This window comes from Falco punctatus (assembly GCF_963210335.1).
Source record: "Falco punctatus genome assembly, chromosome: 7".
Classification (NCBI taxonomy): Eukaryota; Metazoa; Chordata; class Aves; order Falconiformes; family Falconidae; genus Falco; species Falco punctatus.
The window spans coordinates 33,657,792-33,671,102 of NC_137587.1; the positions used below are offsets into that span (position 1 = coordinate 33,657,792).

Genomic DNA, 13,311 nt, shown 5'->3' on the forward strand with positions numbered 1-13,311 from the left:
TGGAAGCCATTTCCATTTTGAGAAGTGACTTTTCAGCTGAGATGTTGTGAACAGCTGAAGCTTGCACACGACCTGGTATTCTCTAATACCTCACTTACTGTGGACAGCCTAAACCCATTGGAAGTCTGATCACCTGACAGTTTGAAAATTGCAAATTTTGTCTCTGAGTATGTTGGTTATTTGAAATCTTGATCCAGCACTTAATTCCAATGTCAAAGCTTTTTTGGATGGTGTTTTTTTCTTTTTTTTTTTTTTTTTTTGCTACTGAATCGGGCCCTATGAACTCCCTGAGGGAAACAACTGGGTGCTTGTGCCTGTGGTGTCTGATGGCTGAGTGAAAACCTGGTCTGGTAGGTACAGCCTCTACATGCCTTTGATTGAGCATGTACTTTCATGATCTTGTTGTGCTAATATTTCTTGCGAAAACCAGCAAAAATGCCTGTGAATATCCTCTGAACCAATCTACATACAAATGCCTCAGCAGCAGCAGCAGCAACATTTGTCCAGCTCTCACCATCCCAGCAGGACAGCCTGAAGAAAGGGAACGTGCAGTACATGTCCTCACTTGAGCCAGCATCCTCTTTGCACCTTACATTTTGAAAATGACCCCCACACACATACACTTCCAAACCATTTGTTGTATTTCTCACTCTTGTGACGCTGAAAGAGCTCCCTGCTCATCTTGGCTGCAATTATCATTATGGCTGAACCACCAGCACTGGAAATAAGAGTCTGGCCCTTGAGAATAGAAGGCTATAGCCTCTAGCATGTTGTTCCAGTCCACTGCTGTCTTAACAAGACAGCGTTAGTTTTAGCATAAAATCCATATTTCTAACCTTATGGAGGGGCGAGGTGGGTTCTGTTTTCTTTTTCCTTTTACCAAAACCATCAAGCAGCCTGTCACAAAGTTCATGAAATTAAATGGTGTTTTTCTGTTGCCTTTTTGCCTCTGCATCTGTGTCGTTTACCTGTATCCTGCGAAGGGTGCGACTCACTCTGTGACAGCAAGAAGTACTGAGAGAATAAAACTATCCTGAGAATAATCTGAATAATTTATTATTTCAATGAGATTTTGTGAGGTAAAACGATGGATCCAGTACAGCCCCCTTCTGAGTTTTAAACATTGTTTCTTCGAAGGCATAAATTCGCTTTGCAAAGGTTTCTTGACCTACTGTAGACGGTATTCCTACTTATGCTACGCTGTGACAAAACCTAAAGAGGGAGTCAGATGTGTGCTCTACAGTACTTGAGAATTTAAGTTAAATCTGTAATTTTCCCCCCTGCATTTCCTCAGAGAAATTAGCTATTCTATTCACTGCATAAATTTTCAGGTTTTGCTAGCACGACACTCAGGGTGTTGAATTTTTTATGACAAAAATGCTGTAATAATTGTTGAACAGATGTAAGTGTTGGAGAGTGGGCTCTGGCAGACCTCATGAAACCTCTATTAGCAATTTAACCCTGTCATTACTTGAATGAAATGGAAGTGGAAAAGGACTGAGTTTTGAACTGTTTCATTCAGACATTCACAAGGGGTTCCCAGGTGGGGCTAAATGACCTTTAATTAGACCTATTCCTAATGAAAGCAGAGACTAAAAAATATGTTAATGAGCAGTAACTTTATACTATAGCAGTAGTAGGAGTTTTGACTGTGATGTGTGGAGCTAAGAATAATTCTGGATGGAGATATCCCTGTCCAGTGATCTGTGCTGTCTGAAATGTTCATAGGACCTAATCCTCCAATTTTAGGTCAATCACTGTAATACTCCCCCTGTTCATTGTGGCTGAATTAGCAAATGATTACAAGACAAAAAATTTATGTCCAAGAAACTAGAGGAGCTTTAGATTTTTCCACACCTGCCATATAAATAAATGGCTTTTGAAGCCTGCAAGGCAACATTTAGCAGTTACACCTAAAAAAAAAAAAAAAAAAAAAAAAAAAAAAAGAAGGGGGCACATTTATGGAAATACCCTTGATTTTCTGCCTAAAAAGAGAGATGTCATTAGGGATTGCCCAGGAACTTTGTTGCAGATGCTTCTGAATCAAAGAAGGGAATTAAAAGAAAATAGCATCCCATCAGTAGTGTATTCTCAGAGTAGGGCTTGTGGGTACTCCAGAGTAACTGAGGTAACTGCCTGTGGTACCTACTCTACAGACAGATGATGTCAAAAGACAGCATTTTTCTGTAGCTTTGTACCTGAAGCAGAGATTTTGTGTATTTGTGTGTGGAAATACAGATATGCACAGACACACGCTTATACAAGTATCCACATAAACACACCCATTCCTAAAAATATGGCTGCATTTAAAGCTAGTGTTGGTAAAGAAGCCTTATCTTGAAATAATAACTTATATTTGATAGAAGACAGTAACTAGTAAATTATTACCTATTACTAGAACCAAATTGTCTGTGTGCTTGGTGGGGAGAGTCAGACATGTACACTGCACCACACATGGGCAATGTGAAACTATAACATTGTTTTGAGATATTTTGTGATATGCATGTATTATGAATTTTTCAAGGTAGTGGGTAGTTTTGATGCGGTGAATCCCACTTTGCTATCACAATTTCAGTTAGGAAAGTAGCTTAGCAAAAGAAATAATATGTTAGGATCTAGAACAGAAGTAAAGATGCAGAAGCCTATTCTGAGTGATGTTATCTATCTCAGGAGTTTACTTGCTTTTGGCTTGAGTGTACAAATGGCTAAAACTTATTTGGTTTTTTTTTCTGTGTGTTAACATATATAAAATCTATGTATGTGCCTGCTCCATCTGCTTTTGTTTTACATGCCCCTGTGGTGCTTACTGAGGCATGGGGAACTTTAGTGCAGTGGCTCAGAAGTTTTGTGGATAAACCCAGGCAAATTATATTCTGGCTCTAATTTATGGCACACACGATAACATGTATCTAATAGGGCAAGTTACTTAAAAAAAACCCCAACAAACCCAAAACACAACAACAACAAAAAAACCACAAAAAACACACCACCACATAAATTTGTCCAAATCTGTGTATGTATGAGATTTGCTAACTGCAGTTCTCTGGAATGGTACTATTTTCAAAGGCTGGAAGGATGTTTGAATGCCTGGCTTTTTCTTTATACACGTTTACCCAACCATTTACATTAGTGAGTATAAACAGAGGTATTTCTGGTGCATCTACATTTTCAGGAACATATTAAAACATCTGTAGGTGGACTGCTTCAGAAACATGCTTTCACAGCCCTTCCCTGTGTGCAACTTATTTGCAACCTGGCATTTTTTCTGCTTCTTTTTGTTGTTCATTCCTATGCTGTGTTCTTAGAGCCTTATAAGTAAATCAATCTTAAACAGGAAACAATGTCCAGTAGAAGTGCAGCAGAAAGATAACAGTCTAGAGAAAATGTCACTGGTGTATTTGATTATGTGTTCAACTTACCTGCTGCCTATTACCTATATAGATATAGCGACTCAAAGAGTTTGTTTTGAATGATTTATTGGAGAGATACTTTTCTCATCCCCAGAACACAGCATTTATAGTTACAGTTTCATTTCAGATTTAATGAAAGAATTGGTGTACTTTGTAAGGTGCTCAGAGTCAAAGTGGTGGTCGTCCATAGGGTGTCACACTGTAAAGCTGATGTGATGCCATAATTTATGAAAGAAAACATGCAAAAATTGCTCCAAGTTTAAATCCCCTCTCCCAAAACAAAACCCAAACCACAAAATGTGAATTCTGACATTGCAAGATATCTCATGGCTTTTGCAAATTTGGATGATCAGGTCTTCTTAGAAAGGGCTCATTTCTTTTGTTATCAATTTGTCAGTCAGTATTGATATCTGTTCTTATTTCCCAAGCTTTGAGGAAGCTCTTTCTCTCACCTAGATTCCTAGAGAGACCCTTTGCACATATTATGTCTATTTACCTGATTTGTTTAAACAGGAAGAATATTTAGGAAAGCATGAGATGTTTAAAGCTGTCTAGCTTAGAAGAAGTTGGATACCTGAAGAATGGACTTGCAGGTTTGAATCCATAGCTTCTAAATATGAAAATTCTTTCCTCTGATTTCTTGGCCCAGGCATACTTTAGCAACATGGTGGAAGTGCATCAGGCATTGAGCTAAAATTACAGTGTCACTTACAGTACATTCCAGCCATGTAAAAAATGAAATCTTGTCTTCAGTAACTATCCCATATCAGTAACTGTCCTGTAAAACTGGCAGCATGGAAGCCTATGTACAAATGTTTTTATTGCTTAGTACTGCACTAGAAGAATTAGCAAGAGGTAACTTTACAGATGTATTTTAATTCTTCTTGTTGTCAATAATCAAACATATAAAGAATGTATATTGATAAGAAAGAGCTAAAAAAACCCCATCTCATATTATTATCTGTATTGAGGTCATTTTAAGATCACAGCTGGAAACTGAAAAACCAGAAGAAAGCTGGTGAGCAAACATACTTGCCACTGTGACAAGGGCTGTATAAAGATACTAGAGAGCAGATGCTTTTGTATGAGCTTATGATGTGAACAGATGAAGAAAGACTTGGTTTTGCTCAAAACAACAGTGCCGTGCAGGTGCAAAGCCAAAACTCTACCCTCATGCTTCCTAAAGAGGCTTCCAGGTCATTTCTGTTCCCTCAAGTATAGTAGTGCACTTGGAGACCTGGATGCCAAAGCAGCTTGTTTGTGCTCTAGAAATTAACCTTTAGTTAACAGCAGTGATGGGCAGCGTACTCTCTGTAAGGAAGGGTGTAGGAATGTGCTACAAGAACAGGGAACAATTAATGAGCTGGAGACCTTTTGCCAGTGACACTGAAACCTGGACACTTGCTAAGCAGTTGAAAGGACTGCAGGTGCGAGTTGACCATCAAACACTCTCAGTAGCAAAATCCCATATCTTATGTGCTCACAAGCTGGAAGCTAAAGTGAAGCAGCCCTTTTCCTTTTCTGAAAAGCCTGTGTGCCCCTTGCTCGAAGACTGAAGGTAGGGAAATATAGCATAATGTGTCCCTGAGACCAGGTCATTACAAAGCTGTAGATTAGAAACTGTAAAAATAAGAGTCCTAACGAAATGGCACTTAAGTTAATGAAAACTAGAAGACTCTTGTCATAAGTCAGAGAATTAATCTACAGAAAAAGTTCAAACTTCATTTTAATCATGTCATCTGCTTATAAGGGTTGACTGAGTGGTTAATACAGAAAAAGAATATATTCCCAGAATTTCAGTTGTAATTCAGTCCAGCCTAACTGGAAAGTGGTTTGCATTTTGAAAAAGTTTAATTACGGATTTTCAGTGTTTATCTTTGTGCTACAGGAACCAAATCAAAGTAGGATTCTTACATGTAAAAACCAAGGAGGAAAAAAAGACCCAAGTAGTTGAAGACAAAGCTCAGGTCTCAGAGTACGTTGCCAGTAAAGTCATATACACAACTGAAGCATGGCGTGGGGAAAATCCCAAGATCAAACCCTTTTTCCTGAGACCTTTGGCTCAGTACTCAAGTACGAGACCCATTGTCAAACACAACATTTGCATTGCTCTTTGTGCTGGTATGGTCAAAGAAAAGGGCATGTAAGTAAAATTCATTGGTATTTTTGTTTGGGGGTCTAGGTTTTACCTATTTCGTTTTCTTCCCTGTGGTGAGTTTACCATCTCTTTTCTTTGCTGTGATATGATGGCTTTGTTAATTATATCTTGAACTTTGTTCTTCCATTGCTTCTCGCCAGTCACGCACTGACTTTTTCTTTGAAAAAAACACCTCAGTTGATATGAGCACAAGGGCAAAAAAATAAGCCAATTTTTCTTCAGTGTATGTGAATCGTGCCTTACCTAAGCTCAGTATAAATCTCGGGTCAGTTGTACTATGTGTAAAGCTCTCTTTATACTGTTGGAGCATGTCTGCATTAGAAGTTTATATTGCTGTAGTTACAACAGCGTAACTTCACTGGTGCAGGAGTCAGTGTAATTAACGCAGGGGGAACAACAGCCCTATTGGCTTTATTCATAATGAAGACTAAAGATGGAGCTTTCAAAAGTGCTGAAGTGACTTACAAGCGCGACTTTCATTGTATTGAAGGTCACGAAATCATTAATCACCCTTAAACAATGACTACACAAGGAGATTTTATCCCCACTAGCCAGAGTACTGTAGTCATATGGCTATGTAGATCCATGGTTTCAGCTAAGAAACTCTATCAAAAGTTATTTTTATGAGATGTATCTAAATAACATAGGCATCCATATTGCAGCAGTTGCACCCCTTGAACTGAAACATCGCAACCCTCCCTGTGAACAAGCACTAGGGGATTTTGATATTCCCGCACCTTGACGTTGTTGTTCCTTCTGCTAAACAGGGTTTTAGATCTGTTCACATTTTGTTGGGTTTTTTTGTTTGTTTTTTTTTTTTTTTTGACAGAGCTGAGGGAAGAATCTATAAACCACTGGTGTCTGAAAGAAGATCTGAAATCACCCAGCTTACTGGTTTCCTCTACAGACTGACATGCAGTTGGTCAGCTTTGTCCTCATCAGCAAATGTCACGCAAGTTACAGGGAATCCATGTCAGGTTTCAAGGAAAGGGAGAGCTTTTCCAAGAAGATAATTTTATTTCTACAGGTTACTGTATTTCTGCTAGCAGTGCTAGAAAAGCAAGATTATGGTGTGTGCGTATTTAATACAAAAAGTAGATTTGCTGATATAACTGTTATTTGCACTGTTTATATTCAAATGTCCTTTAAAAAAAAGGCATCATCAAAATTTACGGATAGTAAGAGTGTGCAAATCAGAACACTTATCTTCTTTTTATAGACTAAAATCAAATTATTCCTCACATTTTTCTCAGTTACAGAATATTAGAATGCAGTGTGTGTAAATTACTTGGTTTTTTGAGAAAGGTATATTCCAAACCCAAAATTGAATACCACATCAAGACTTTTTAATGTTTTTAAAAATTCTCAGCAATTATTACTTGTCCTACTGTATCAACCTAGTATCATTCCTCAACCTACCCATGGGTTTGGAGAGTAGCTCACATCACAATCAGATTCTTAATTAATTACCTTGTAGCTGGCTATCTTAAAAATACAGGTCAAAAACCGGTATGTTAACCTTTTATTTTGTTTTAACCTAATAAAATAATCAACTTGTTTTGTGACCTGTAATTCTGAATCTGATTGAGTTTTCAATATACTGTAATTCACAGATTTTCTCCCCTCTAGCACTAGGTTTGTATCTGTCACATGGTTTTCAGTGTTCCTAATGAGCTGTTAACAAGCTGTCAATTACCTATGCAAATGAGGCAAGCAGAAATGGAGGGGTTGCTATACCTAGAGTTAAAGTGTGCTACCTCGGATTGTTACGAAATAAATCATTTCAGTTTTAATAGCTGTCTGTACCCATGTGGCTTGTGTCATGTAGGCACTTTTTCATTATATTATTTACCCAGCAATAAAATGCTGCAGGGGACTTTGGGGGTGATTAAAAAGTTGAGGGGGAGGGGAACTCACACAAGCAACTTCATTCTTTCCTGGTTTGCACATTCTGCTCTTCTTGGGTCAGGCTACAAGGCTGCAAGCTGTCAGGTGCCCTTAGCCCTGCTGAAATCAACGACAATTCCGGAGTTTAGGCCTGATCCTGCCAGAATATTTAACAAGTGTCCTTTGCAATGGAGTCTCACAAGCACGCAAAGCTAAAGAGAAGATCTAGGAGTTGAAATCTTGAATTTTGGAGAGAAGGGTATGTTTTTTAGATGTATTCTCAGTCTTCTAAAAGCTTTCTGCAGAAAGGTCTGGCAGGAGAAATCTTGTGCTTTTAGCTGTGTTATCCTGTAAGGAATTCTTTCCCCCTTGCTAAAGTCCATGAAATTTTGCCTTTAAATTCTCTTTCCTTTTGCTTTAGCTTGCAATTGATGCTTACTGTAAAACATTTTGTGATACTTTTTATGAAGAATGTTATATAAAATGAAATTGCATTGTATTTATGACCAGCACTATAATAACGGTCTATCAGTGTTTCCATTATAAGCTCCTATTGTTGAGGGCTTTAAAACTCACCCATAAAAACCCACTCAGGACTGCAGCACGGTCTACAAAGGATAAACAAACCCCTATAGCTATTTTTAAGTTAGAATAAGTGAAATCAAGAATGGAAATCAGGCTTTTAGAGGTTTCCTCTCATTTTGGTATGCGCATGTGTGTATATATATAATTACATTTTAAAAGATGGGTTAGAAGCATGGTTTCTATTATTTAAGAAAGTGTTATCAAAAAGCACCTAAAAAAATTAACAGATTGCATTGTTTTGCTCCAGCCCATACCTAATTGAATATGCTAAATCTTCAGGCAGGATCAGGCTTAAACTCCCGAATTGTCATTGATTTCAACAAGGCGAAGGGCAGCTGAAAGCTGGTAGCCCCAACCCAAGAAGAGCATAAGGTGCAACCCAGGAAAGAACGAAGTTGCTTGTGCAATTTCCCGTCTCCCCTCAACTTTTTAATCACTCCCAAAGTCCCCCTGCAGCATTTCATTGCTGGGCAATTTGCACACTCAGCTAACTCAGCTGAAAGGTCATTGGCATACGTACTTTTCCTCTGTCTTTAGGTCCATTATGTTTAAGATTCAGGGACCTGAAATTGTGCACGCTGAAGCCAGGAGGCCTGGGGTGAAGTAAAGAGAAGTGTTCTGGTAGGAAGCCAGAAGAAGAGGAATTTGAGAGATACAACAACATGAAAACCAGGAAATAGAAATTAATTAAATAAAAATCAAGAATGCCTTTTCAGATGGGCGAAACCCCAAAGAAACAGTCAGTGGGGGAATTAGTAGGCTAAATCTTTCACTGATCAATCCTGATGGAAGCTTTCTGGTCAAAATGTCAGTGGTAACTTTATTTTCTGCTGGTATGTACAATAATCCTTTTGTTCCATCTGCAAACACTAGGGGGTAAATTTTTAGCGTGATGCTTAGGGATTTAGCTGTAGGACTCCCATTAACGATAATGGGAATCATGTAGCTTGAGCACTCTGCATCGTGCTGAATATTTACCCCTCAGTTCAGAGCACTCTCTCGTTGAATTTTTAATTATATTTACAGATAAATTCCATAACCAAATATCATCAGCTCTCAAGCAGATTGTTTTATTAAAAGGTGCAGATTTCCAACTTCATTTTGAGCTGCAACCTACAGTGATTGGTTTAGCAGCTGAGTAATTTTTTTAAGTGTCTATTTAATAATGCTTGATTTGTCAGCTTCAGAGCGTTTGGGAGACAATAAATATTAGAAGCATCCCACCCTGCATGCATATGCCAGAGAAATGCAAAACGTGAATATTCTACCTTGTACCGAGCTTTCAAAAGGTGTGTCACGATACAGCTTCTCTACAAGCTCTTTCTGGGAAATACTACTTCTGCATAAATCTGTGGTTAAAATCAGTAGTGGTATACAAACACACAGCACTAATATGACATAAGCGGTATAGTTTTATTTGCATTTGTGAAGATAAATAATAGCAGTCAAAAAAGTTAGGAGATTTGCCCAAGGCCAAAGTGTTTCATGTAAGAAAGGATATTAGAATTGGAGGATCCCTCGCTTCTGTGCTCTATAACCTAGACTTACACCAAAATCTGACACCGGTATAAGCAGATATAGAAGAGCTGGTATGCATACTGATCTGCTTAGCTCCTCCCCAAGGCATACTTCCAGTTGCTTTTGCAGCTTTTAATTCTTGAAGTAACTACAACCAGCTTTGCTGTGACCCTGTTGAAGTGACCTGCAAAGTAAGAATGATTCTGCTGTTTTAATTCATGTTTGTCTAGCTGTGATGGTAGAGATACTCTTTGTTTTAAGATATGGGTGAGATTAATTTCTTTTCCCAGGTGTTTCATAAAGGAGACTTAAAGGCTGCTCAGCTAGTCATGGAGATCTTGGTGTGGTTATTTTTCTGGTGCAGCTATTCTAGGGGTCCCCATGCCAGTCCTCAGCTACTGTCAGCAGAGATGTTATGAATAAGAACACAAATTGTAACAACTTTTTAGTGCAACTCATGACTGATATATTTCACATGTCACTTTGGCTTACACCAGAGGACTGGACTGATAGGGAGAAATCCTGAAATAAATAAATAAATAAATAAACCACACAAAGGCGTTTTGCCTGAGCCTTGTTGCCCCCTTCAGTTTTTTCGCATATGATGACTAATTGTCCTCAGTTGAAACAGCTGTTTCAAAGTGTGTGCCGATAAAAGCTTGTCTGCACAGGACGTTGCCTTTGAAGATATTTGGTACTTTGTAAATGGACCCAACAAATCTATAAACTTAAAGTTTCTGCATCAATCAGTGCACAGTAACTGCCCTCATGCAAAAGTGTATGCCTTAGCTCCTTAGGAAGTGCGATGTTTTCTGTGAGGGGGATAACTGCATTCGAGCAACTGACTTGAGAGCAGAGACCCTCCCAGGGTATGTTGATACTTAATCCATTCAATATATGCTACAACCACCAAAGTTCAGATAAAATGCATGCTGCCTCCTCACCCTTTGCAGTAACCTACCAGCGTGTGAAGCTGCGATGCAGCACCTCCGCGTGCTCCCACAGCTGGGATTTGCAGTCCCACGTTCCCTCCCCACCAGAGTGGGACTGATGGAGTATCCATTTGACTTTGGTAGAACATAACTGAACACCCACCTTCATTCATGGCAGCAGTCTTGAATCAGGATTGATTCCTTCTCAAAGTCAGTGGAAATCCCCATTATGGTTGATAGCCTGAGATCAAACCAGAATATTCTTTGGGGAAAAAAAAAATGAATAGTGATCAGTCTCTCTTCCCAATGCTGGTGATTGACAGTACAAGACAATGGTAGAACCTCCACAATATTTTCCTCAAGAAAACTTATTTTTCGTATGCTAATCTTATATCTGAATATATACCCTAATCCTAGTATTCATATCTCTGCCCTCCGTAATCATGAGCCCATCTCTAATGTTTCTTTTGTTCAGAAAAGGTAAACTCTTCTCACTTTTCAGTAGCAGATTACACAAAGGGAACTTTATGGTATATATTACACTCACAAAGCAGTTTTCTCCATCTTGCAATCACTTTAAAGAAAAAAAAAAAAAAACAACTTTCTTCTTATCTCATCTTCCTTCCTGCATGAATGTCTGAGATAATCAATGAAGTTCCTGTGTAGAGAATAAATTGAGCTCGAATGGCTCCTCTTAAACTGTACAATCAAAGAAAGTGGAGGGTTTTGCTGATGATTTTGATATTCAGTTTAACTTTCTTCACCAGGCTGTCAGCTCAGTGAAAGTGAGGTCAATCTGACCACACTCTTCCTAAAGGATCCTCTTCAGAACCATCTACTTGAGTATACATCTCCTGACAAATCAATGGCAGAATCGAGAGGTATGTACTTCGCCCAGAAACCTGGGGGCTGATTGTCCATCTTACGCAGCCCTTTCGGTGACTGCAGCACGGGCACAAGTCAGTACCTGATAACAATAGTGATGTTTAGCATATGTATCCCGGTGATGTAAATGCCTGCCTGAAGGTGCAGGACAACAGAGATGCAGACCTCTGTCCTACAATGTAGACAGATTCAGATCATGGGAAGTATGTGGGGATATGGGTGCACATGTGCACACACACACATGGAACTGTTTCTGTGAAAGGGTGGTAAATGAGTGACACTCGTAAACTAAGATTCTGGAGTTGCTGATTCAGAAATCTGAGGTTTTTACAGGGCAGATATTGGGAGGGAAAAAACTAAGCAAAATATAGGAGCTTGCAGAGGCCAAGAAACCTGCCTTTCCCTCTTTCAATGTGATTTTGCATTTCTTGGCCAGGAACACTTGCTGCAAGATCTGGGGTAGGGGTTGTTGTGCTCCTGAGAAGTTATAGAATGGTGGGACTGCTGCACAAGAGCAACACAAGGAAGTGTAATGAATGTGACAAAACCCCCCCCCCCCCCCCCCCCCAACATCCTTTTGCTAAATTATCCAGATCCAGACAAATTTCCCAGGAGTGATCAACAGTTGTTTGAACCAATTTGGATCTGTCTCTAGGGTTACTGCCCTCAGACATTTACCAGTGTGGGACTTTCCTGCTCAAGATGAGAAGGGAGCAAGGAGGTGAGAAGAGAGAGGAGGATCAAAACTCAAGGGCAGAGATCTGGAGTGCTAGAAAGCTGGTTAGCTTGAGAGTTCCTTAAAATTCACACCTGGTGTCCCTGAATCTGTGCCTTGCACTTGGGCCTGAGAGGTTTCATTGGTGAATCAGTTTCACCTGATCATGGACAAACCACCATCACTCATCCTCCGCCTTTCCTCCCATAGGTTCTCTTCTGATCTTGTCTGCATCCTGATGTGAAATGAAGTGGTATGTATGAGAAAAAGGGTATTACATCCTGGGTAATATCCATTATGTTGCTCTCTATTAGCTCTCAGTTCTTGGGAGTGCATTACTGCATTACTTCTTTTGTGCCAATGCTATTCCATCGAGGCCAGTGCTGGCTTACTCAGTTGTATCAATGATTTCTTCTAAGGTGGCCTAGACAATATGTTGTAATATATATTATACTATGTGATTTTTAAATCAGCCTTCAAATGTATTCTAAAAATTTTGCAGCTCTTCAGCCAAATCCTGCTGTCCATCATGTGTAATGATGATTGCTGATTAGCAGAAAACAAATATAGAGGTGATTTTTAGACACATAAAAAAAGATCAGCTGAGTGAAGACAATCCTTTAGGAAGCTTAGGAATAAGAATTCTGCTTTGACCTGTATTGTAGAAAGCTTTTCATTTGTCTTGTAAAAGAAGAAACAAAATACATTAAATAATTTTGGAATTGTATATGGTACAATACAAAAGTGTCAAAAAGTTAAATATGAATTGAGACATATTTTCACTTACTCTGAATTACAATTGTATTCAGATAATTTTTTCAGCTGCATAAATGAATTAAAGTTTATTCCCTCAATTTTAAGAGCATTTAAATAATGCTACTTTTCTGTTTTGTGAATGCATTTTTAGACAACTAAGATCACATTTCTATTCTGGAAATGTTACAATATTTTAAAATAATTTTGATATGTAGAAACATTTAAAAGCTTTTTTTAAAAAAAAGATTTCTTACCATGCTTATGTTCTTCCCAGGAGAAGTTGTCATTACTGCAATGCTTTTAATATTCCTTTGTATCCCATATTAGCAGTGAATGATGCTAACATACAATTGTTTTTCTTAGCAATGTATATTGTATAGTCAAACTTTCTATGAATGGTGATTGATATTCATTAACCCCAAAAGTCTTTAGCCTAATGCGCAGTGCAGCGTGATGCAGACTGTG

The 13,311-nt window shown here is 38.7% G+C and overlaps 2 long non-coding RNA genes across 6 annotated transcripts in view; one reads left to right on the forward strand and one right to left on the reverse strand.

Moving 5' to 3' along the window:
* LOC308067968 overlaps positions 1-13,311 on the reverse strand; it is a 110,338-nt gene that overhangs the window by 12,205 nt on the left and 84,822 nt on the right. The window lies entirely within an intron of this gene.
* Positions 1,926-13,311, forward strand: part of LOC308067970 — a 44,665-nt gene continuing 33,279 nt past the window's right edge. Inside the window, exons 1-2 of the long non-coding RNA XR_013929807.1 lie at positions 1,926-11,371; positions 12,301-12,343. This is a non-coding gene — a long non-coding RNA (uncharacterized lncRNA). The remainder of the gene's footprint in view (positions 11,372-12,300; positions 12,344-13,311) is intronic.